This window comes from Pan troglodytes, chromosome 12 (assembly GCF_028858775.2).
Source record: "Pan troglodytes isolate AG18354 chromosome 12, NHGRI_mPanTro3-v2.0_pri, whole genome shotgun sequence".
Classification (NCBI taxonomy): Eukaryota; Metazoa; Chordata; class Mammalia; order Primates; family Hominidae; genus Pan; species Pan troglodytes.
The window spans coordinates 53,823,441-53,849,262 of NC_072410.2; positions in this window are offsets into that span (position 1 = coordinate 53,823,441).

Below are 25,822 nucleotides of genomic sequence, written 5' to 3' on the forward strand. Positions count from 1 at the left end.
TTCACCATGGTGGCCAGGCTGGTCTTGAACTCCTGACCTCAGGTGATCTGCCCGCCTCGGCCTCTCAAAGTGCTGGGATTACAGGCGTGAGCCAATGTGCCTGGCCCATATACTTGTATTTTTCCCCTAATCTCTAAGCAAATAAAAATATAAGTCAGTAACCCAATCACATCATTATGGCCCACATACAAACTCTCCTTCTCATATTGTTGTTTGGTTTGGTTGTTTTTCATTAGCTCTTTCCATTCAGTCAGATACACATGAGGACACCTGGCCTTCTTCATGCATGTGCCACTTGTTTTCCATCTCTATATTCAATTATGATTATATTCGTCTGTTTTCTATGGCTGTTTTCAACCTCCTCCCTCTTCTACCCTGCGGATCTTCTCCTCTCACCTTCTTCACCTCCTGCATTTTTATATACATCCAGGAACCCAGGACTCCTGCCTTCCAGGACACCAACTGCCCTGATCCCACTGTTCTCCTGTTAGCTCTTCTTCTGGCTCAGTTTCCCTGGATGTTTCTGTGCCTTTTCTTTTGTCCTTAATATTTTCTCTAAAGCAGGAACCTCTGAGTAGGCAAAGCATGTTAGCACACGTTATCTTGCAGCATCTTGTATCTATCCTGAGCTACTTATTTTTTTCTCTATGTGCACCCAACCTCAATGGCTTGATTTACCCCACTTCTTTCTGAAGTTCATTCCAGGTAAATTGGCAGCTAGGGTTCCCAGTCCACCCCATCTTGTTAGGCAGTTGACATAGTCTTTTACAAAGCTGAATTCTCTTATTTCTAATTTTTTTATTCAATTGAAAACTTCAAACAGCCTGATCATTTTTTTCTCTCTCCAAATGAAAAGTGGCCAGCCGTTGGCCCCCTTGCTTCCATGAAGGCATCCAAATAGTGTTATAGTGTTACGCCCAAGTCAAGACTTTGGTAACATTTCAGTGATCTGCCTAACTTTCAGGAATGTGCTTATCAGCAATCTGATTCCAAGATCAGCAGGGTCTTGGAAGCTCTGACTCATGAGATGACACAACTGTGCCTATTGTCTTATTGGAGTACCTTCTGGGCGCTGAGGGTTGTAACCTTGGCAAAACTGCCATTTCAGAGAAGGGAGGGAAGTGGCCCTGGGCTTGGGCAGTAGGACATGCCTAGGAACTGTTGAGGAAGCTATGTGCTAGCATGTAATAACCCGTGAAAGAAAACTGGGAGACAGGAAGAGGGGGCAAGACTCCCTTCCTTAGTTCCCTTACAACATCCCCAATATGCTATTATGAGTTAGATGTCTTGTTATCAGAGATCAGTACTCCCATTACTTAGGAGAGTCTTGTCTCAAAGAAACTTTGGGTTTCCAGGAAATTGTTGCAAGATATAGGTTCTCATTATAACACATGTGCATGAAGCAACTTCTGCACATACTCAGTCATGATCTACTCATTCCCCCAACAGATAATATTCACATGCAATGTTTCCCTTGCTTTCTATCAATCATGTGTTCCTAAGGCTGCCTCCTGTACTTCACTTTTGGTGGTCAAATTTAGGCTGAGTGGATGATGCATTAATTCATTATTATCTCTTATGTAAGGGAGAATGGGGAGTGATCACTAGCTTTCTGGATGATGTCCAAGGATACTTGCTTCCAGGAATTCATATCCTTGTATAGGTCCCACTCACTCTGAATAGAGTTGACCTGTGCAACCAATGGGATATTGTGGAAATAAAGGTATGGAACTTTCTAGGTTAGTTCATAAAAGACATTATGACTTCTGCCTTGTACACTCATGGATCATTCACTCTGGAGGAACCAGTTGCCATGTTTTAAGATGCTCAAGTAGGCTCATGGAGAGGTCTATGTAGCAAGAAACTGAGGCCTTCTGCTAAGAGCAATGTGAGGAGCCATCTTGGAAGCAGATCTGCCAGCCCCAGTCAAGCCTTCAGAGGACTGCAGCCCTGGGCAACATCTTGACTAAAACCCAATGAGCTACTCTAGTCAGAACCACCCAGCTAAGCCCTCCTGGATTCCTGACTCTCAAACTGTGTAATGTAATACATGTTAATTGTGTTCATGTTTTGGATAATTTATTATGCCATAAGAGAGCTAATTTTTTAAAAATTGAGGTTAAATTCATATAAAATGAAATTAACTATTTTGAAGTGACAATTCATTGGCGTTTAGCACAGCCAAAAAGTTGTGCAACCATCGTGTCTGTCTAGCTCTGGAACATTTTCATCACCCTGAAAGGAAACTTGATAACCATTGAGCAGTTACTTTCATTCTCCCTTCCCTCAGACTTTGGCATGCACCAATCTGCTTTCTGTCTGCATGGATTTACCTATTCTGTATATTTTATGCAAGTGAAACCATACAATATATATCCTTTTGCGTCTGGATTTTTTTACTTAACATAGTGTGTTTTCAAGGTTCATTCACATGACAATATCAGTACTTCATTCCATTTTATCGCTGAACACTATTGCTTTGTATGCATGTGTCATAGTTTGTTTACCCATCGATCTGTTGAGGAACATTTGGGTTGCTTCTACTTTTTGGCTATTGTGAATAGTGCTGCTATGGACATGTGTGTACATGTATGTGTTTGGGTACTTGCTTTCAATTCTTTTGGGTATACACACACCCAGGAGAGTGGAATTTCTGGGCTATGGTAATTTTATGTTTAGCTTTTTGAGGACCCATCAAGCCATCCTCATCAACACTTACTTTTTTGATTATATCCATCCTAGTGGGGGTAAGATGGTACCCCATTATGGTTTTGATTTGCATTTTCCTAATGAAGGAATAAGTTATTTAAAACTTTTTCCAAATTTACGCTATCAAGGCATAAATTTGGTCCGTAGGAAAAATAATATATTGAAGTGTCCCAGTCATTAACTCATTAATTAACTCACTTCTTGAACAAACATTCCTTGAGCATCTTCTACAGAATAGGTCCTAGGGGTTGTGGAGTTCTCAAAGTTGAATAAAATAAAGTCTTTTCCCCTAAAGAGCCTTCTGTCAACTAGGGGAGATGAGATGTTTATCATAGCGGAGATTTGTCATCTATTTCAACTGTAAGCAGTTTTGAAAGGGACATGGGGAAGTATTAGAGGACTTAACTTCACATTAAGGAAAGCAGATTTAAGACTTGTCTGGGATCCAGAAGCCAAGCTTCTGAGAGTTGGTGAACCAACATTGCCAAATTCATGATTTTGTCCAGGGCTAAACCCTCCCAGGCTGAATAAGTGAGCACTTGCTGTGGTTCCCACCCAGTCCTCTTTGCCTGTCAGCATATTTGGGCTCCCCATGGCTGGCCTGGCTTTCCCCCTCCTGGAGGACAGCCCAGTTGGCAATACACCTGCTTTGCTTGTATTCTAAGTTTAGGATTGGGGGAGTTGGTAGGAGAGAGGATTGGGGTGGATTTTTTTTTTTTTTTTTTTTTTTTTTTTTTTTTTTTTGGCCTTTCAACTCTCAATTTCAAACCCTGAGCCTGGACTTTGAGCCAGGCTTCATTCATTTTGCCCTGGCATCAATAACAGTCTTTGCCTGTGCCAAGAATGACCCCTGCCTGTTCTGGTGCTGCCACATTTCTTTCCATTCCTTCAGCTGAGACAGATTGGGAAGTGTAGCATCTTCTCAGACTCAAGTTGAACTTGGCATTTTACTAGATTATACTGATCACCACCAGGCCTTCATTTGTTCTCTCTCTCTTCTGGCTAGAGTCTACAGGTCCTACACAGCCTACCCTATATCTTTTATGATATTATCTTCTTTTGTTTGCTGGGTTTGCTTTTTTGCCTTTCCAATGGATTAAATTCATTTCATTTTAACAAATATATCAAAGTATCTACAATATGCCAGACACTATAATAGTATTGAGGAGACAGAAATGAACACGTTAGACATGGTCCCTGACCTGATACTGCTGACAGCCTATTAAGGAGTATGGTATCCATTCATTCAATTGATCATTTACCCACCAAATGTTTATTGAGTTCTTATTGTGAGCTAGGTGGAATTCTAGGTGTTAGGAATACAATGGTGAGCTACATAGATTTGATCTTTCATGTCAAGGAATTCTTAGTTGGTGGAGGAGATAAGAACTTAGTACATAAACATGTCTGTTATCTACCCCTGCTCCCTGTCTTCACTTCCTTCCATATGCAGCTTAAATTCTGTGGCCAATTACCTTCCTGTGTTATAATCACTCTCTTGAATATACCCTCCACTCCCTTGCCCCATTCTCGCTTCAGTGAACTCTTTTTTTTTTTTTTTTTTTTTCTTGAGATGGAGTCTCTCTCTGTCGCCCAGGCTGGAGGTGCAGTGGCACAATCTCGGTTCACTGCAAGCTCTGCCTCCAGGGTTGATGTCATTCTCCTGCCTCAGCCTCCCGAGTAGCTGGGACTACAGGTGCCTGCCACCATGTCTGGCTAATTTTTTTGTATTTTTAGTAGAGACGGGGTTTCACTGTGTTAGCCAGGATGGTCTCGATCTCCTGACCTCATGATCTGCCCGCCTCGGCCTAACTCTCTTAATTAAACCACGTCATTGCCTACTTGGTGACTGTGCTGAGTGGTCTGACTTTAAATTCACATTCACTTACCTCTAGGGTGGCCTTAAAACTCATAGGAAATTGTACTGTATTTTTCAAGTCCAATCACACTGTTATTCTGCCAGACAACTATTGCATGTCTTTATCTCTCCCCAAACTTCCGATATCTCTCCCCAATCCTCATTCACACAAGATGACAGTCTTGTGTGGCTTGTGGTATTTAGCTTGATCCCTGACTTTTCAACATATTCCTTGTATTGCAGGGGGCACAAGTCTCAAAAATCTATTATCCAAACTGTTGTCAGCTGCTTTCCAGTTAGCATCTGCCAAGGAGACCCTGACACAGATTAGAAAGCAGGAGGAGGGGAGAAATCGTTCTTATTCTGGATTTGACAATGGCAGCTGCCTGTAGGCAACTGCAGGTTCCAGCCACACCAGCATTTCCAGCACCTACAGAGGAGGTAGCTCCTGCTCAGCCTGCAAGTCACAGCCCCCCTTAGAGGTCCCCTCTCTCCCATTGTCTTCTTCAGTCCTTCCAGCCTTTTGCACCCAATTCCTTCCATTAAAATTCTCTCTGCTTGAGAATGTTTCATGTTTTCCAAATTGGTCACTGATTGATAAAACTTGTTCCTTATTTCATTGAGAATATGGAAGCTATCTGAAAAAACTTCCATATCCTCCCACCACCATGTCTACCCACCTTCCAGCATCTGTGTGTATAAACTCTAGCTTCTCTCCTATTTCTTAGGACTGGCTGTCTGAGTTCCTAGCCCTAGTTTCCACCTCTGCTTTGATCCCAGACCTTATTCCTTCTGGCTCGCTCATGCCTTTCTATCACCATCAATTTCTCTTCCCTGCATTGCCTATTTTTTGCTTCTTTTCCAGATCATTCCTGTGAGCAAAAATATATGCATTTTTGCCTCCCACATTCAAACAAAATAAAATGACAATAATGATAGAAATAAAACAGAAAAAAATTCCTCTCCTTTCTGCACTTCCCACCCTAAGTACTACCCTCTTTTCTGTTCTTCCATTAGCAGCAGAATCCCTTGAAAGAGTGGTTCATACTATCTCCTCCTGGTTTCCCTTGAACCTACTCCAATCAGGCTTAAGCTCAAACAGTCCACTGAAACTGCCCTAAATACATCTAATGACCTCTGCAATAATAAATGCATGGTCCACTCTCAGCCCCACTCTTCCTTGACCAACGAGCAGTCTTTGACACAGCTGAGTCCCCTCCAAACCCTCAATGGGCCTCCGGAACACCACACGTGTGTGGCTTTGCTTTATCCTTCTGACCACTCCTTCTGCTTTGCATCTTCCCAACCCCAAATGAAGGAGTGTCCTCAACCTTAGCTCCTGGGCCTTTCCTCTCTTCTGTCTCTATTTAGCTCATTTCACGATTGCATTCAGTGTCATGGTTTTAAATATAATCTCTACTCTGACAACTTCCAAATTTACATTTCCAGCCCAGGTCTCTTTCTTGAGCTCTAGACTCATATGTCTAACTTTCTCCTTGATATCTAATGATCTAAAAATCAGCCTGTTCAAAAGTGATCTCCAATTGTTCCACCCCCTACAAACCTGCTGCCTCACAGTCTTTCTTATCTCAGGGAATGGAAGCACTATGATATTGGAACCATCTCCACTCTGTTTCCCACCTGATAGGGTTTGACTGTGTCCCCACCCAAATCTCACCTTGAACGGTGATAAGGGTGGGGCCAGGTGGAGATCGTTGAATCCTGGGGGTGGTTTACCCCATATTTTTCTTGTGGTAGTGAATAAGTTTCACGAGGCCTGGTGGTCTTATAAATGGGAGTTCCCCCGCACAAGCCCTCTTGCCTGCCACCACGTAAGGCATTCCTTTGCTCTTTCTTCTTCTTCTTCAGCCATGATTGTGAGGCCTCCCTAGCCATGTGGAACTGTGAGTCAGTTAAACCTCTTTCCTTTATAAATTACCCAGTCTCGGGTATGTCTTTATTAGCAGTGTGAGAACAGACTAATACACCACCCATATCCGTGGTATCAGGAGATCTCCCCAGCCCTACCTTCAAAATATATACAGGATTAAAGAACTTCTCATCAACTTTACTGCTTCTACCCTTGTTTAATCCACCCCCATCTCTTACCCAGAATATTTTGAAAGTCCCTTAACAGGTGTTTGCCAGAGTGCCCGTTTTAAACAGTAAGGCAGATCATGTCACTCCCTGATTTAAACCCAGCTTAGCTTCCCATCTCACTCAGCATAAAAGCCACATGAGCCACATGGTCCCACACCCACAGAGGCAGGCCTCTACTTCCTCTGCCTTCACCCCCTGCTACTTCTCCTCTGCACCCTCAGCTCCTGTCATTCTGGCTTCTTTGCTGTTCTTTACCTGGGACTTTTGCATGTTCTGTTCCATCCATCTAGAATATTTCCCCTCAGGAATTCTTTTCCTTGTTCTCTACTTTTTTTTAGGTCTTTATAAAAATGTAACCTCAATTAGGCCTCTCCTGGTGGCCCTATCGAAAATTGCAAATGTCATCCTTAACCCTGACATCTCTATCCCTGTTCCCTGCTTTGTTTTTCTCTCACACACCGAATGTAACCTAACATACTATGTGGTTTACCTATGGATTCCTTTGCTTATACTCTTGCCTTTCACTGGGATGTAAGCTCACGAAGATAGGGACCTTGTCTACTCGGCTTCCGGCTTTAGCCCCAGCCCATAACACCATGCAGAGCACCTAGGAGAAATTCAATAATTGTGAATGAAGGAACAAATAATTAAAAGGTGCCTCAAGCAAAAGAAGAGTGTCATGAGAGAGAATATCAGTCAGGACCCACTTTAGATATGGTGGGTGTGGGGGAGGTAGGAGGAGCCAGGACTCTGGCAAGTGGCTTTTAGGATAAGACCTTAGGAGTGTGCGTTGGGGAATACAAAGTAGTTTGATCCATTGCTTTAGTTTGCTGGGCAATGAGAGGTTTCCCAGGATGTGGGACTTTCAACGCTAAAAGGAAAGTGCCAGGCAAACCAGGATGAATTGGTGACTTTAGCAGAAGGGGAAGAGAATGTCCCTGGTGGAGGGTGGGACAAGTTCAAGTACTCTGCTGGAAAAGCTTCAGGGGCCAGGCTAGGCAGAGCCCTGTAGGGTGCGGCAGCAGTGTTTTCTATCACCTGTGCAGTGGGAGGTCACCAGAGGGTTTTTGTAGAAACCTTTCTAGCTCTCATGTGGAGAATGGGTTGGAGCCCAGTAAGAGGGAAGCATGGGGACCAGTTTTCTCCAGGGGAGGAAGGTTGTTAAATGTGGTTTGGGTTCTGTGAGGACCTAGTCAGATTCACCCTAGGGGGTTGGGGGGGTGAGGTTGAGTTATTGCTTCCTCATCTCTGAGAGCTGGGAAGAGTGGGCAGACTCTGAATCTACCTTTTATAATTTTGTTTAATACCAGCACTTACTGCAAATTGCAAAGTAGGTGAGATTGGAGTGGTTTTTTGATAAAGAGAGAGCTTGTCAAGGGGAATTTTGGAGCCATTTTCCACATCAACTCAATAGAGGTGTTAATCCTCAATCTGGATAACAGAATAATTCAACTACTGACTTTGGCTTTAAACTCCACTGCAGATTAACCAACTGTCAAGGACCTCAGCTGCCAGCAGACAGGCCTCGATGATGAAGAATGTCAGACACCCACGGCAGGCACCGTGCGGACACTCCAGGCCTGACCCCTCCCCGTGGAAGGCACAGGGGCAGTGCTGGTGAACTTCTGGATGGCCCTGGGTAGTTGATTGCTGGCTGCCACCATCCCCCAACAGGGCAGGAAGAAACCTGTTTTGTGCCAGATGACAAGGTGAGATTTCCTGGCTCTGACTCTTTAAGACAAAAATTGTGATTTAGAAAGAGACTGGCCTGCAGAGGAGCATCATCAAAACAGTTTTGTTCTTCTAAAAATAAATTTTAAACAGAATGGCAAAATTATTAAGCATCTTGAAAATTGAGTTGACTTTAGCGCTCTCACATGCTATGATTATTTTTGCATAATCTCTCCTGTTATTTTCCTATGCAAATTTATCTATTAACATAGTTTCTATAAGTGAAAGTGTGTCCTTATTTCTTTTATTATGTATTTCTATTACTCATTCACATTCTGATAGAAAATAGGTTACTTTTTCTAATTACACACATAACTTTGCAAAGAACATCTTTGTGTGAAAACAATAGTATTGTTTTGAATTATTTCCTTAAGATAAACTCTTAGAAGTAAATCTAAGTCAAACTTTTTAAACAATAGAATACATGTATATCATCACTGCTACATTGCTTTCTAAAGTATTAAATTTAACTTCTCATAGTATATGAGTATATAAATTTTGTAGTAACAACAATTTCTTTTATTTTTCAGTTTTGTAATTTAGTAGTTATGACATCACATCTCATCTTTGTTTCAATTTTATTTCCTTGATTACTGATGAGATCAAATATTTTTTCATAAAATCCCTGTCTTCTGTTCTTTATTTCTTCCTTTCCTATCAAGTACAATTTGCAATTCTTCTATGAGTCTCCTTTGCTTTCCAGTGGGTATACCAGGAGTGTTACCTAGTAGGATTATTGAAAGCATTGGTTACTCAGAACAATGCTGGTGAGTAGTCATGGGCTTGATTTGGGATGTTATCAACTGCCTAGCTTTGAATGCTGGCTCTGACATTTGAATGCTAATGAGACATAGAAAGGTCATTTTGCAAGAGCAAGTGGGATTGGAGATATCACTGTGGCTGCCTTTGGAAAATGCCACCTGTCACATTAATCATTTTCTTTTTTCTTTTCTTCTTAAAAATAGAGACGCAGTCTCACTGTGTTGCTCAGCCTGGTCTCAAATTCCTGGGGTCAAACAATCCTCCCACCTTGGCCTCCCAAAGTGCTGAGATTACAGGTGTGAGCCACCACACCAGGCCTATAACTGCAGCTTTCCAATATTATTATTCTCTCCCTCTTTCTTATTTTTCAAATTTGTCTTGTTTATTCTTGCTCATTTATTTTTGCATATGAATTTTAGAACCATCTTATCAAGGGCTTTTGACTGGCAATGCATTGACTTATTAACTAAATTGGGGGATAACCAACAAATCATTTTCTATTTGTAAATTTGCCAAGTCTTTTCTTTCTTTCTTTCTGCTTACTATCCCTGTAGCATGCCATTCACAAAGTGGCCACAAGGTGGGTGTAGGAGCAAGGAAGGTGACCCTCAGGCCCTTTTTGGTGTTTCTTGAGACCTGGTACGAGGTACAAGGGAAAGAGTGAGTTTGCTAGACAGAATGAGGCTGCAATTATCTACATATAATATCTTGCACTTATTTGGCCTAGCTTACAAACATTTCATTTTCATTATTTTCTTTGGATAAATGAAGAGCGATCTTTCCCCATTTTATTTATTTATTTATTTATTTATTTATTTTTGAGATGGAGTCTTGCTCTGTCACCCAGGCTGGAGTGCAGTGGTGAAATCTTAGCTCACTGCAACCTCTGCCTTCTGGGTTCAAGCAATTCTCCCCACTCAGCCTCCCAAGTAGCTGGGATTACAGGGGCTCACAACCATGCCCGGCTAATTTTTGTATTTTTAAATAGAGACAGGGTTTCACCATGTTGGCCAGGCTGGTCTCAAAAATCCTGACCTCAGGTGATCCACCCATCTCGGCCTCCCAAAGTGTTGGGATTACAGGCGTGAGCCACCGCACCTGGCCTCTCTCCCCATTTTATAGATGACAAAGTGAAGCCCTCGGAAGTGGGACGACTTCTCTACAAGGAGGACACAGAGCCCATGTCCTCTTGTATCAAGGTTACTCTTTTCTACGCTATCCAAAAGGAATAAAAAACAAGTGGAAATGAAATCCAAAGCAATGGCTGGAAAATGGGTGCAGGACCATTATCCCCATGTTCAGAATCCTGGCCTCAGCCTCCATGTGCCTCTCATCTCTGTGTAGTTAGTCATCAAGCCTTGTCATTGTCCTTCATGGTGTATCTCACATCTATCTTTCCTCTCCTCCCAATATCATCTCCATCTCACTTCTGACTGGTATCCAGGACCCCAGTTTTCCCCTCCAGTCTATCCCCTTCACTAGGGTAATAATTTTCATTAGTCAGAGGTGGGGAAATGGAGGCAAACAAGGTTATTGTTTCCAGAATGAGGTGCCTGGGGTTGAGCTAGCTGATGGGCCTTCCGAAGCAGGCCGGGCCTTCTGGGAATAGTTTGGTGGGTTGATGGATGAGATGTCAAGGGCATGCCCACCACACCTCTCCTGGCTCCTACTGGGACACCCACAAGGAGCCTCCTGAAGGTTCTCCAAGGGGCAGGGTATTATTGTCTGTTGACTCCAGGGCATGGGCAGAGCAGGCAAGCAAGTTGGGGACAATTGCCAGGCAGCTCCAGGGAGCAGCAGGCAGCACAGGGCAACCCTCCGGTGTCTATCAAGGAAAGGCTGCTGAAGAATGAGCAGCCACACTGGGGCTTGCTTTCCAAAATGATTCTTGCTGAGTCACTCTGGCAGTGTGACCCTGGGCCACGCCTCTTGGCACCTGCTATTTTACTTCTGTTAGCTTGAAGAGAAATTAGAAGCCTCAGTGTTGCCTTATAAGGCAAATTGGGGCAATTCTTTGAGAAGGAAGGGCTGTGACTTAGGGACACCTGCGGAGGGGAGGGAGAAGTGGCTGCACACAGATCAGAGGTTTGCATATACACACACACAGGCTCACACATGAGCAGGGGAGAAGCTTCCTTCACCCATTCCACATACTTGTACACGCTCTTTTGTCTTTTGTGAATTCTTTTCCTTTTAAACACACAGAACCTGGATTCACCTGTACCAGTATGGTGGCGTGGGGTCGCTGGAGGGATGTTTATTTCCACCCTTCAGGAAGCAGCTCTGCATAAATTGTGCCTTGAAGAAGAAGACCTCAGATCTGAGGTTAGAAGGCCGCTGCTTGTGATGCACTGAAGCTCAGAGGTCACCCCATCCGACTCTCCACACCATCCCTCAGAAAACCACCTCAGTGATCCAAAACAGGGACTCAGGTGTATGACTGACTGAAGAGGTCCTAGACCTCCAGAGATAAAATTACCAGCTCCTTAGAAGCACTCCAGAGTTTATCAAAGCCTACTTCCGCTGGGGAAAGCTCTGTGCCTCCCCTCAGCAGCCACCCATGATATCTACCCATGGCTGCTTCTCTAAGTCCCCTGCCAGCCCCACCTTCAGGAGCTGGAATTGGGATGGGTAAAGTTTCCACAGCTACTTTCTTAATGTAGGAATCACTCCGAGGCCCTGCACAACACGTACTTGACAACTTTCATCTCAAATACTCCCTTTGACTCTGTCTGGCTTGATTCAGTGTCTGGTCCATACCTTGTTGCCTAGCTCCATTCATTGAAGGCATGCATCTGAGTCACCTGCCTCCCTCATGTCTAACACTGCCCTCCTTATGAGCAGCTAACCCATGACAACAGAGGGGAAGGCGATGATGAGATAGACCATTCTGTCGCACCCTCAACCCCAAGCTATTAAGGTGATCAAGTTAGCCTCCATCAGGAGAGGAGAATGACCTTGGATAGAATATTAAATATGAGTTGTGCATTAAAAAAGAGAATCAGAGAGGTTATATAGTTTATTGAAGGCCACATATCTATTGTTTCTGTGCCTCCTTTCAGACCAAATAATCATGAGTCACAATTTATTGACTGTTTCCTATGAATCTAACCCCATGCTAGCCTCTTATCTTATCTCATTGAATTATCATTATTATGGTTATTAATTTAAGTGTGAGGAAACTTAGATAAATTTTGCAGCTTACTCAAATTCTGATTCAATAATTGATGCTGAGTCATTCTATACAGTTGTATTATCAAAGTTAGTATTATGAAATTATATTATTGGATTAGAAAACTCAGAACTTAAGTTTGAGAGCTGCTCTGTATCTTGCATTTGGGAATTCAGATCTCATAAAAATTATAAAAAATTTTTTTAAAATTTTTTAAAAAAAATTATAAAAAAAAATGTTTTTGAGAAGGTGAGAGCTAGAATGCATTAGCAAATGCCTGCCCTTGCTGGGCCCCCATACCTCCTCTTCCTCCTGTACAACCACCCTGCACACACACACACACGCACACGCACCCCACAGATTTTCAGCGTCAACTGCCATAGAGAAAAAGATTCTCAGGGGGGGCCAGTAACAGTTCCAACTTGTTCTCATATCAATGATGTCACCTGACCAGGAAGTCTACTCCAATTTGCTCACTGAATTAAGTCAAAAACTGAGCAGCAGAGGTAGTTAGCTTCCGTTAGGGTATTTAATTTTAGAAACTAAACAGCTTGCTGGTAAATTTAATGTCATCACTTCTCATTACTTAGTTAAGAAAGATAAGTGCTGGAATAATCACTAAGTAGGGGCTTTTATTGTTCAAAGTAAAAATGCAATTTTGATCAAATAAAGTAACATTCTGGCTGGGTGCAGTGGCTCATGCCTCTAATCCCAGAACTTTGGGAAGCTGAGGTGGTCTAATTGCTTGAGGCCAGGAATTTGAGACCAGCCTGGCCAACATGGTGAAGTCCTGTCTCTACTAAAAATACAAAAATTAGCTGGGCATGGTGGCGCAGCTACTCGGGAGGCTGAAGCATGAGAATCACTTGAACCTGGGAGGCGGAGGTTGTAGTGAGCCAAGATTGCACCATTGCACTCCAGCCTGGGTGACAGAGCAAGACACTGTCTTAAAAAAAAAAAAATTAACATTCCTTTTTAATGGTCTCATTTGGTAGGAACAATGTATTGGAAGAAATAATATATGAAGTAGAATATATTGTACATTTTGTAAACAAATGGGCACCAGTTCCATAATAATTATGTATAATTTATTTTTGTTTTGACACAATTACAAAGTTATACAAAAGTTGCAAGTAGAAGAGCTTTATTTTCCTTACCCTTGTGAGTATAAATTGGCATTTTGACAGCCATTATTCCTGAATATTTTTAATTTTTATAAATACATAATAGTTGTACATATTTATGAGGAACATGTGATATTTTGACACATGTATGCAATGTGTAACCATTGAATCAGGGTAACTGGGATATCCATTACCTCAAGAATTTATTATTTCCCTATACTGGGAACATTCCAAATCTATTCCTCTAGTTATTTTGAAATATACAATAAATTATTGCTAACTGTACCCTCCCTAATATGCTATTGAACTCTAGATCTTATTTCTACTATTTAACTGCATTTTTGTTCCTATTACTGAACCCCTTTTTATCTTCACCTGTCCACTACCCTTCCCAGCCTCTGGTAGCCATCATTCTACTCCCTACTTCCACAAGATCAATTTTGTTTTAGATCCTAACTATGAGTGAGAACATGTGATATTTCTTTCTATGTCTGGCTTATTTTACTTAAGATGTCCTCCTGTTCCATTCATGTTGTTACAAATAACAGGATTTCATTCTTTTTTATGGTGGAATAATATTCCACTGGGTGTATGTGCTACATTTTCTTGATCCAGTCATCCATTGACACACCCTTAGATTAATTCCATACCTTGGCTATTGTGAATAGTGCTACAATAAACATGGGAGTGCAGATATCTCTTCAATATACTGATTTCGTTTCTTTTCAATATATACCCAACAGTGGGACTGTTGGATCATATGGGAGCTCTCATTTTAGTTTCTTGAGGAAGCTCCATACTGTTTTTATACTGTATTAATTCACATTCCCACCAACAGTGTATGAGTATTCCCATTTCTTGGCATCCTTGTCAGAATCTTTATTTATTTATTTTTTGTAAAAGGCATTTTAACTGGAGTGAGATTATATCTCATGTGGTTTTGAATTGCATTTTTCTGATGATTAGTAATGTTAAACATTTTTTCATATACCTCTTGGCCATTTGTAAGTCTTCTTTTTAAGAAATGTCTATTCAGATATTTTGCCTGTTTTTAATCAGATTATTTTATTTTTTGCTATTGAGTTGTTTGGGTTTCTTATATATCTGGTTATTAATCCCTTGTCAGTTAAATAGTTTGCAAATATTTTCTCCCATTCGGTAGGCTGCTTCTTTGTTGATTGTTTCTTTTGCTGTGCAGAAACTTTTTAGCTTGTTGTGATCCCATTTGTCCATTTTTTGCTTTAGTTGTCTGTGCTTTTGAGTTCTTACTAAAAAAAATCGTTACCCAGATCAATGTCCTGAAGTATTTCCCTGATGTTTCCTTCTAGTAGTTTCATAGTTTCAGGTCTTACATTAAGTATTTAATCCATTTTGGTTTGATTTTCATACATAGTAAGAGATGAGAATCTAGTTTCATTCTTCTGCGCATTGATATCCAATTTTTCCAATACTATTTGCAGAAGAGACTCTCCTTTCCCCAATGCATGTTCTTGGTGCCTTTATCAAAAACAAACTTGTTTGTTTGTTTGTAAATGTGTAGATTATTTCTGGGTTCTCTGTTCTGTTCCATTGGTCTATGTGTCTGCTTTTATGCCAGTACCATGCTGGTTTTGTTACTGTAGCTTTGTAGCATAATTTGAAGTCAGGTAATGTGATGCCTCCAACTTTGTTCTTTTTGCTCAGGATTACTTTGTCTACTCAGGGTCTTTTGTAGTTCCATACAAATTTTAGGATTTTTTTTTCTATTTTCATGACGAATGTCATTGGCATTTTGATAGGGATTGTATTGAATCTGCCGATCACTTTGGGTACTATGGACATTTTAACAATATTGATTGTTCTAATCCATGAACATGGGGGCTGTCTTTCTGTTTTTGTGTGTCCTTTTTAATAACTTTCATCAATGTTTTACAGTTTTCACTGTAGAGATCTTCCACTGCTTTGGTTAAGTTTATTTCTAGGTTTGTTGTTTGTTTGTTTGTTTTCTTTTTTTTTTTTTTTGCAGCTATTGTTAATAGGATTGCTTTCTTGGTTTCTTTTTCAGATTGTTTGCTGTTGGCATATAGAAATGCTATTGATTTTTTGTCTTTTTTGTATCCTGCAGCTTTACTGAATTTATTTATCAGTTCTAATGGTTTATTTAGTTGAGTCTTTAGGTTTTTCTAAATATAAGATTATATCATGTGCAAACAAGAATAATTTGACTTCTTCCTTCCTAATTTCGATGCCCTTTATTTCCTCTTCTTGTTTAATTGCTCTCACTAGGGCTTTCCATTCTATGTTCAAGAAAAGTGGTAAAAGTGGGCATCCTTGTCTTGTCTATATCTTAGAGAAAAATATTTCAGTTTTTCCCATTAAGTATGATGCCAGCTGTGGGTTTCTTGTATATGGTCTTTATTATGTTGAGATATGTTACTTTTACACCCAGTTTGTTGAGATAATTTTTATCATGAAGGGATGCTGAATTTTATTAAATGCCATTTTGATATCTATTAAAATGATCATGTCGTTTTTGTCCTTCATTCTGTTAATATATCATGTTTACTGATTTGCACATGTTGAACGATATTTGCACCCCATCTTTTTATTGTGTTGTTGAATTTGATTTCCTAGTATTTTATTGAGGATTTTTACATCAATGTTCATCAGAGATATTGACATTGAATTTGGTTTCCGAGTATTTTATTGAGGATTTTTACATCTATGTTCATCTGAGATATTGACATATAGTTTTCTTTTTCTTTTGTTGTGTCTTTGTGTGGTTTTGGTATCAGGGTAATGCTGGCCTCATAGACTGAATTTGGAAGTATTCTGTCCTCCTTGGTTTTTTAGGAATTGTTTGAGTAGGTTTGTTATTAATTCTTTAAATATTTGGTAGAATGCAGCAGTGAATCCATCCTGTCCTGGGTTTTTCTTTGATGGGAGACTTTTTATTACTGTTTCTAGCTCATTACTTGTTATTGGTTTTTTCAGGCTTTGTATTTCTTCATGGTTCAATATTGTTAGGTTTTATGTGTCTAGGAATTTATGCATTTCTTCGAGATTTTCCAGTTCCTTGGTGTACACTTGTTCATAATAGTCTCTAATGATTCTTTGTATTTCTATGGTTTCAGTTGGTGTTTCTTTTTTTTAAATTTCTGATTTTATTTATTTAGATCTTCTCTCTTTTTTCTTTGCTTACTAAATGTTTGTCAATTTTGTTTATTTTTTTCCAAATACCAACTTTTTATTTCATTGATCTTCTGTATTGATTTTTTAGTCTCAATTTTATTTATTTCTGCTCTGACCTTTATTATTTCTTTCCTCTTACTAACTTTGGGTTTGATTTGTTCTTGCTTTTCTAGTTCCTTGAGGTTCATCATTAGGTTGTTTATTTAAACTTTCTCCTTTTTTGATATAGGTACTTATTATCTACTTTTTTGATATAGGTACTATAAACTTCTTTCTTAGTACTGCTTTTGCTGTATCCCACAGATTGGGGGATGTTTTATTTCCACTTTCATTGTTTTAAGAAATTTTAAAATGTCCTTCTTAATTTCTGCATTGACCCATTGATCATTCAGGAGCATGTTGTTTAATTTCATATTAGTATAGTTTCCAAGATTCCTGTTGTTATTGATTTCTAGTTTTATTTCTTTGTGGTTAGAAAAGATACTTGATATGATTCCAATATTTAAAAAAAATTTTGAGACTTGTATTGTGGCTTAACATATGATCTATTTTTGAGACTGTTCCATGTCCTGAGGAGAAGAATGTGTATTCTGCAGCTGTTGAATGAAATGTTATATAAATGTTTGTTAGGAACATTTGGTCTATAGTACAGATTAAGTCCAATATTTCTTTGTTGATTTTCTGTCTAGATGATCTGTCCAATGCTGAAAGTGGGGTGTTGAAGTCCCCAACCATTATTGTATTGGGGTCTATCTCTCTCTTTAGCTCTAATAATATTTGGTTTCTATATCTGTATGCTCCAGCATCAAGTGCCTATATGTTTACAATTGTTATATCTTCTTGCTGAATTGATTCCTTTACCATTATATAATAGCTTTCTTTCACAGTTTTTCCTTAAAATCTCTTTTATCTGAGATTACCATAGTTGTCTTAAAATCTGTTTTATCTGAGATAAACATAGTTACTCCTGCTATTTTCTTTTCTTTTCTTTTCTTTTTTTTGGGGGGGGTGGGGAGGTGGGATTTCATTTGCATGGAATGTTTTTTTCCATCTGTTTCTTTGGAAACTTCTCTGTTACTATTTCATTGAATAACTTTCTGCCTTTATCTCTTACATCTTACATTCTGCCGACATCCTCTTTGAGGCCAACAAATCTTGATTTGCCATTTTGAGGTTATTTTGTAGATCTCGTAGATGTATTTTAATTCATTTTTCTTCTCTGACTGCGTATTTTCAAATAGCCTGTCTTCAAGCTCACCAATTATTTCTTCTGCTTGATCAGTTCTGCTGTTGAGACACTCTGATGCACTTTGCAGTTGGTCAATTGAATTTTTTAGCTCCAGGATTCCTGTTTGATTTTAAAAATTATTTCAGTCTCCTTGTTAAATTTCTCTGATAGAACTCTGAGCTTTTTCTCTGTTATCTTGAAGCTAATTGAGCTTCATCAAGACCTCCATTTTGAATTCACTGTCTCAGAGGTTACATATCTGTCACTCCAGGATGGATAACTGGTGCCTTGTTCAGTTTGTTTGATGATGTCACATTTTCCTGGATGTTCCTGATGCTTGTGGACATTCGTCAACGTCTGAGCATTGAAGAGTTAGGTGTTTATTCCAGTCTTTGCAGGCTGGTCTTGTTTGTATTCATTCTTTGTGAGAAGGCTTTCCAAGAATTCAAAGGGGATTGAGTGTTTTTACCTAAGCCTGTGATCACTTCAGCATTTCAGCCAGTTCAGCACTAGAGGACACCCTAAGCCCAGGTATGCTGCAACTCTTGCAGACTCACACAGCCTTGGTGTAGACTTGGGGAAGTTAGAAAATTCCCTGGGTTCCCAGGCAAAGTCCATCACTCTCTTCCCTCTCTTTGCCCCAAGAAGGAGTCTCTCTCTATGCTGGACTGCTTGGAATTTAGGGAAAGTTGACACAGGTGCTTCTGTAGCTACCATAGTTAGCACCACTCTGGGTTGTGCCTGAAGCCCACTTTCTCCTAGAACAGCACAGTACCGAGGCTCATCGGAGGCCCATACCTACTACTGCCTGGCTGTTGCTGATGTTTATTCAAGATCCAAGGCAATTTTAGTCAGCAGGTGGTGAATCCTGTTGGACCTCAGTCCATCCCACCTGGACAGCAGATTCCCTTCTGGCCTGAGGTAAGCCTAGAAATGCTCTGGGAGCAAAGGCCTGGGGTAGGAGGCTTCAGGATTCCACCCAGTGCTTTACTGTGGCTGAGCTGGTACCCAGTTACAAAACAAAGTCCTCTGTAATCTTCCCTCTCCTTCCCCTAAGCAGCAGGAGTCTCTCTCCATCCTCCACTGCCAGGAGTTAGGGGATGGTTGAGGCAGGAACTTCCCTGGTCACTGCAGCTGGTGTTGCACAGGGTTGCGCCGCAAACCCACAGCCTCCAAGAATAGTGAAGCACCAGGGTTTGCCCAAGAACTTCAGCTCTTTTGGCATGACTGTCACTTAAATTTATTTGGAGCCCCAGGCCACTTTAGTCAGTTGGTGGTGAAGCTAGTTAGGACTTGGTTTCCTCCTTCTGGGGCAGAAGATTTCCCTCTGGCCCAGTGCTGGTCTAAATTCTTCCTCCATGGGCACTGGTGGACTTCTGCCCAGTGTTGTGTTTCTTCATGACAGCGCAACATGGAGTTTCAATGGAAATTCCTGCAATCACCTTGCTGTCCTTCCCCCAAACACACAGATTCTCTCTGCACTGCACTGCCTGGGGTTGGGGCAAGGATGGTGTAGGCAATGAAAGACTGTCCTTCCTACACTCTTCAATGTGTTGTTCCTTGTTATTATGTTAAAACCAGGTACTGTGATCACTCATCTCTTTTTTTTTTTTTTGGTCCTATTGAATGTGCTTTCTTGTTAAACAGTCGTTCAATTTGATGTTCCTAAGGGAGGCATGATGCTGGATGGTTCTATTCAGCCATCTTGCTCTGCCTCCTCTTCCTCCTGAATCCTTTTTTGTATTTTCTATAAACCAGGATATTTTTCTAGATAACCACAAAACAGCCAGCACAATCAGGAAACGGACATTGGTACATTGTTGCCATATAATCTGTAAGCCCCTGATCAAGTTTTGCCAACTATCCCATTAATGTTCTTTATAGAAAAAGGAGCCAGTTCAGAATCATGTGTTATTTGGTTGTCATGCTTCTTTAGTCCCTTCCAGTTTGGAACACTTCCTCGGTCTTTCCTTTATTTTAATGATCTTAACACGTTTGAAGATTACACGCTAGTTATTTAGTGGAATGTCCCTGAGTTTACAGTTCAGTTGATGCATCCTTATGGTTGGATTCCAGCTGTCATTCAGGTTGGATTCATCCTTGTCAGAAATAGCACTAAAGTGTTGCTGTGTTCTTCTTGTTGCCTCCCATCAGGTGGCACATGATTTTGTTTTGTCCTAACACTGTTTCTGCCCACTCGGATCACTTGACTAGGGTGGCTTCTGCCAAGCTTTTCCACTGTAGCTACTCTTTTCCCTTTGCACTTACTAAGAATTTTGTTGAGAGATACTTGGGAACTATGTAAATATTTCATTTCTCATCAAATGTTCAATTTATTCATTTATTTTATTTATATCAGCATGGACTTGGCATCCTATTCAATTCAGTGGGTAGTAATCCATTACTCTTATTTTTCATTTTGATGCTCAGATTGTTCCTGATTTGCCCAGAGGATTGCCTCACACTGACTTCTGTGTCCTATAGATATGCTCTTATTATGCGTTGAGTACTTCCTACTGCTGGGCACAGGATATTCCAGGTTGATCTTATAATTTTCCTGCCCTGATCCTGCAATCAGCCATTTCTTCAAGTAGCAATGATTCCTTTTATAAGAGAATAGTATTCAGAAGCCAGGATCTGAGCTCAATATGTGCTCATTGCTATTGGAGTAGGTCTGCCCTAGGCCTTCTCAGTGGACAGAGCTAGGGAATATGTGTATGCATATACATATGCACCAATATATGTAGAAATAGAAAGACATAGATGGAAATATGCTGCATAATGTATTTAACTTATCAATTTATTATATACATCTCATGTCTATCTATCTAATGAAAACCTCAGCTCACACCAGGATCTTCAATTTACTTATTTCTTTTTTCTTTTTTATTTACTGAGATAGGGTCTCACTGTGTTGCCTAGGCTGGTCTCAAACTGCTGGGTTCAAGTCATCCTCCTGCCTTGCCCTCCCAAAGTGCTGGGATTATAGGTGTGAACAACTGTGCTCAGCCCATTCAATTTAAATTTAATACTAGGGTTCATTTTAGTTTCTCATTTTCCATATTTGTAACTCCTTTCTCTGACAGTGAGAAACCAGGCTCCTGTTATCCTTCATATATTTATTTCTTTGCTCAGTCATCCTGCATGCCACCAATTTCCCATGGCCACCATCGCCCCTTCCCCTGTGTGGATGCCCTCCTTACCACACTCAGGCTCTGCTTGCCCACCCCAGCCATGGCCCTCTCCTTACCATACGGACACCCTCCTTGCCTGCTTAGATCCTGACACCCTACCTTCGGTGATATAGTTTGGGTGTTGTCCCCTCTAAATCTCATGATGAATTGTAATCACCAATGCTGGAAGGGGAGCCTGGTGGCAGGTGTTTGGGTCATGGGGGCCGATTGTTCATAGCTTGGTTATGTCCTTGTGATAGTATGACACCTCTCTTTGCATTACACCTGCTTGGCCATGTGATGTGCCTGCTCCTGCTTCACCTCCTGCTATGCTCCCTGGGGCCTCCCCAGAAGCTGAGCAGAGGCTAGCCCATGCTTGTAAAGTCTGCAGAACTGTGAGTCAATTAAACCTCTTTTCTTAATAAATTACCCAGCCTTAGGTATTTCTTTATAGTAATGCAAGAATGGACTAATATACTGGGCAACAATGATTCCTACTCTCACATTATCCTCCCTGGCATGGGTATCTACTTAGCAGTGCCCCACCTAATGGATTTAGGGAAATGTTATTATGTTGCTCAGGAAGGGAAAGAAAGAGACTAGAAGGAGCTCATTTATTGATATTTTGCAAGATAAAGGAGAGGAGAGCTCTTCTACCATAGCACTTGTGAATGTCTACAGTGGTGACTATTTTGAGTGGCTTAGAGTTAAAGGGAATAAATCTGAAACTAATATCCTGAAAGTTTTGCACCAAAAGGTGTTCTGAAGTAGAGAATCTTTGTTCAAAGACAGTCTCAACAAGCTGCAATGACCTGACTGTGAAATGACAGAAGCGATTCTGCAGAAAGGATACCTAAAACTCAGATGATCATGGTGGACAGGAAGCAGGACTAGATTGTAGCTCCAGACAGAGCAGCATGCGGAGGCTCGCATTGTGAATTTTAGCTCCAGATCAACTGCAAGAGCAAATCATCAATCCCAAGAGGACTCACAGACCCTCTGAAGGAAGCAGACTGCTCCTGCAGGATCTGGGAGAACCCCCAAATACTGTGAGTGCCCCAAATGTGGAAGTGGGAAAGGGAGACTCTTCTCTCCCAAACACACACCCCCACTGGAGAAACTGAAGGTCTCTTTGGGAGAGAAGTTTCCGACTTTGCCTGGAGCTGAGTCAATTTGGGAAGCCAAGCAAAATACAGGGGTAGAGGAAGCAGCAGAAAGGCCCTGGGAGCTTGCTGGGTCCCCTAGTAGGCCATTCCTCTCTGGAACCACAGGGATCCAATGGGAGGGAGGCCAGAGAGCCAGGTTAAACTCCACAGGGAGGGCCAGGCGCGGTGGCTCACACCTGTAATCCCAGCACTTTGGGAGGCCGAGGCGGGCAGATCATGAGGTCAGGAGATCGGGACCATCCTGGCTAACACGATGAAACCCCATCTCTACTAAAAAATACAAAAAACAATAGCCGGGCGTGGTGGCTGGTGCCTGTAATCCCAGCTACTGAGGAGGCTGAGGCAGGAGAATGGCATGAACCCGGGAGGTGGAGCTTGCAGTGAGCCAAGATTGCGCCACTGCACTCCAGCCTGGGCGACAGAGCAAGACTCCATCAAAAAAACAAAAAACAAAAAACAAAAACAAAAACAGCAATAAAAAAAACTCCACAGGAAGAATAGAAGGAAATCTCTAGCTGAACTTTGTAAACATTTGAATGGGGTGAGAAGCCTCCTGGCCAGAACTTGTGGGAGGGTACAAATCTGGTGTGCAGTCTCCACAGGCAGGGGAAGACACAAACCCTTTTCTTTCACAGCTACGAGGCACGTAGCCTGGTTTTCAAGCTCATCTTGCCCTCTGCCTGGAAACGGACCCGGGGCTGTTGGTGGGGGCACAGAGGGAATGGACCGACCCTTTGGTTTGCGTGGGAGCTGGGTGAGGCCTTTGATTGCCAGCTTTCCCCCACTTCCTTGACAACCTGCATGAATCAGCAGAGGCAACCATAGTCCTCCTAGGTACACAACTCCAGTGAACTGGGAATCTCACCCCCAACCCCCACAGCAGCTGCAGCAAGACCCACCCAAGGACAGTCTGAGCTCAGACATGCCTTGCTCTGCCCCCACCTGATGGTCCTTCCCTACCCACCTTGTAGAGGAAGACAAAGAGCATATAGTCTTGGGAGTTCTAGGGCCCCACCCACCACTGGTTCCTCCCCATACTAATACAGGTGATGCTCTCTGGAAAGCGCCACCTCTTAACAGGAGGACAACCAGCACAAAAATAGAGCATTAAACCACCAAAGCTAACAACCCTCACGGAGTCCATTGCACCACCCCCACGCTCCCACCACCTACACTGGAACAGGCGCTGGTATCCAAGGCTGAGAGACCCATAGACAGTTCGCATCACAGGACTCTGTAAAGACAACCCCCAGTACTAACCCAGAGCCAGGTAGACTCGCTGGGTGGCTAGACCCAGAAAAGAGACAACAATCATTGCAGTTTGGCTCACAAGAAGCCACATCCATAGGAAAGGGGGGATCGTACTACATCAAGGGAACAGCCTGTGAGACAAAAGAATCTGAACAACAGCCTTCAGCCCTAGACCTTCCCTCTGACAGAGACTACCCAAATGAGAAGGAACCAGAAAATCAACCCTGGTAATATGACAAAACAAGGTTCTTCAACACACCAAAAAAATCACACTAGTTCACCAGCAATGGATCCAAACCAAGAAGAAATCCCTGATTTACCTGAAAAAGAATTCAGGAGGTTAGTTATTAAGCTAATCAGGGAGGAACCAGAGAAAGGTAAAGCCCAATGCAAGGAAATCCAAAAAATGATACAAGAAGTGAAGGAAGAAATATTCAAGGAAATAGATAGCTTAAAGAAAAAACAAAAAGTTCGGGAAACGTTGGACACACTTTTAGAAATGCAAAATGCTCTGGAAAGTCTCAGCAATAGAATTGAACAAGTAGAAGAAAGAAATTCAGACCTCAAAGACAAGGTCTTCAAATTAATCCAATCCAACAAAGACAAAGAAAAAACAATAAGAAAATATGAACAGCTGGGCATGGTGGCTCATGCCTGTAATCCAAGCACTTTGGGAGGTCGAGGTGGGTGGATCACCTGAGGTCAGGAGTTTGCGACCAGACTGGCCAACATGGTGAAACCCCATCTCCACTAAACATACAAAAACTAGCTGGGTATGGTGGTGGGCACCTGTAATACTAGCTACTTGGGAGGCCGAAGCACGAGAATCGCTTGAACCCAGGAGGTGGAGGTTGCAGTGAGCCAAGATCGCACCACTGCACTGCAGCCTAGGAGACAGAGCGAGACTTTGTCTCAAAAAAAAAAAAAAAAAAAAAAGAAAAGAAAATATGAACAAATCCTTCAAGAAGTCTAGGATTATGTTAAATGGCCAAAACTAAGAATAATCGGTGTTCCTAAGGCAGAAGAGAATTCTAAAAGCTTGGAAAACATATTCGGGGGAATAATTGAGGAAAACTTCCTTGGCCTCACAGAGTCCTAGACATCCAAATACAAGATGCACAAAGAACACCTGGGAAATTCATCACAAAAAGATCTTTGCCTAGGCACATTGTCATCAGGTTATCCAAAGTTAAGACGAAGGAAAGAATCTTAAGAGCTGTGAGACAGAAGCACCAGGCAACCAATAAGGGAAAACCTATCAGATCAACAGCAGATTTCTTAGCAGAAATCCTGCAAGCTAGAAGGGATTGGGGCCCTGTCTTCAGCCTCCTCAAACAAAACAATCATCAGCCAAGAATTTGATGTTCAGTGAAACTAAGCATCATATATAAAGGAAAAATACAGTTTTTTTCAGACAAACAAATGCTGGGAGAATTTGCCATTACCAAGCCACCACTACAAGAACTGCTAAAAGGAGTTCTAAATCTTGAAACAACTCTTGGAAACACATCAAAACAGTACCTCTTTAAAGCATAAACCACATAGGACCTATACAACAAAAATACAAGTTAAAGATCAAAAACAAAAAACCCAAAAACCAGGCCGGGCATGGTGGCTCATGCCTGTTGTAATCCCAGCACTTTGGGAGGCCAAGGTGGGCAGATCACTTGAGGTCAGGAGTTCAAAACCAGCCTGGTCAACATGGTGAAACTCCGTCTCTACTAAAAATACAAAAAAATTAGCTGGCTGTGGTGGCAGGTGCCTGTAATCCCAGCTACTTGGGAGGCTGAGGCAGGAGAATTGCTTGAACCCAGGAGGTGGAGACTGCAGCAAGCTGAGGTTGTGCCACTGCACTCCAGCCTGGGTGACAAAGTGAGACTCTGTCTCAAAAACAAACAAACAAACAAACAAAAAACAAACTACACAGGCAACAAAGAGCATGATGAATGCAACGGTACCTCACAATTCAATACTGACATTGAATGTAAATGGCCTCAATGCTCCACTTAAAAGATACAGAACTGCAGAATGGGTAAGAACTCACCAACCAACTATCTGCTGCCTTCAGGAGACTCACCTAACACATAAGAACTCACATAAACTTAAAGTAAAAGGGTGGAAAAGCATTTCATGCAAATAGACACCAAAAGGGAGCAGGGGTAGCTATTCTTATATCAGACAAAACAAACTTTAAAGCATCAGCAGTTAAAAAAGACAGAGGGACATTATATAATGATAAAAGGACTAGTCCAACAGGAAAATATCACAACCCCAAACATATATGCACCTAACACTGGAGCTCCCAAATTTATAAAACAATTACTAATAGACCTAAGAAATGAGATAGACAGCAACACAATAATATTGGGGGACTTCA